Here is a 796-nt window from a genome sequence, read left to right as displayed (position 1 = left end):
AAGGAAGGAAGGAAGGAAGGAAGGAAGGAAGGAAGGAAGGAAGGAAGGAAGGAAGATGGATGAGAGATGGGCTGAATGAAACCCTGCGGCCAACCCCAGAGCCCACTTTGAGACTCAGTGGCTCTGGTCAACTTCTCCTTTGTACGTGTGTGCCCAAAGACACCCAGCCTCTTCCAAAGGTCCCAGCAGATCGTGCTTGAACTTTGTCCACCACTCCTGGGCAATCTAGCAGTTCCAATGACAGAGTTGATATATGCTATTGTCAATGACCAAATTAATGGCAGGTGTCAGGAGCGAGAAAGCGCCTGGGTTTGGCTCAGGACCTGCTTCCTTCTTCCTCCTCTACCATTTTGCCTCAGTTCAGCACGGAGAGAGCAGTGGCTCCAGCTTTGGCCTCCTGCACAGCTGGCTGCGCACAGGTAAGTCCTGGGCAGATGTGATCCACACCTTCCCCTTCTCCCCCCGCACCCCGGGGTGCTGGGTCTCTCCTGGCCAAGGACCCGCCAGACCCTCCTGGGTGGCCGCGGGAAAGCCAGGGGGATGGCCTCTGGTCAGCTCACAGCTGGCTGTCACAATCCTGGGGTCACTGGGGAACCAGGGGTCTGGGCTGGCAGGTCCCAGGGTTCTGTGGGATTTGCCTAGCAGAGGGGCCCTGTCCCACCTTGTCCAGCTCACTCTGGGGATGCAGCCCCCTGCCCGCTGGGGTCCTTCCTGGCCTCACTCTCTGTCTGACCTGGCCTGGGAGGGTGAAGATGAGGGCCACAGTGTGCCTGGTTTGGGGCCACTTCCTCCATCA

At 58.8% G+C, this 796-nt stretch overlaps 1 protein-coding gene across 1 annotated transcript in view; it reads right to left on the bottom strand.

The window, feature by feature from the left end:
* Nucleotides 1-796, bottom strand: part of Nrtn (neurturin) — a 2,964-nt gene that overhangs the window by 383 nt on the left and 1,785 nt on the right. The gene's annotated exons all lie outside the window — the stretch shown is intronic.

The sequence above is a fragment of the Dipodomys ordii genome, unplaced genomic scaffold (assembly GCF_000151885.1).
Source record: "Dipodomys ordii isolate 6190 unplaced genomic scaffold, Dord_2.0 Scaffold64, whole genome shotgun sequence".
Classification (NCBI taxonomy): Eukaryota; Metazoa; Chordata; class Mammalia; order Rodentia; family Heteromyidae; genus Dipodomys; species Dipodomys ordii.
The sequence above is the reverse complement of the archived record's forward strand: the minus strand, read 5'-3'. Positions and strand labels throughout refer to the sequence as shown.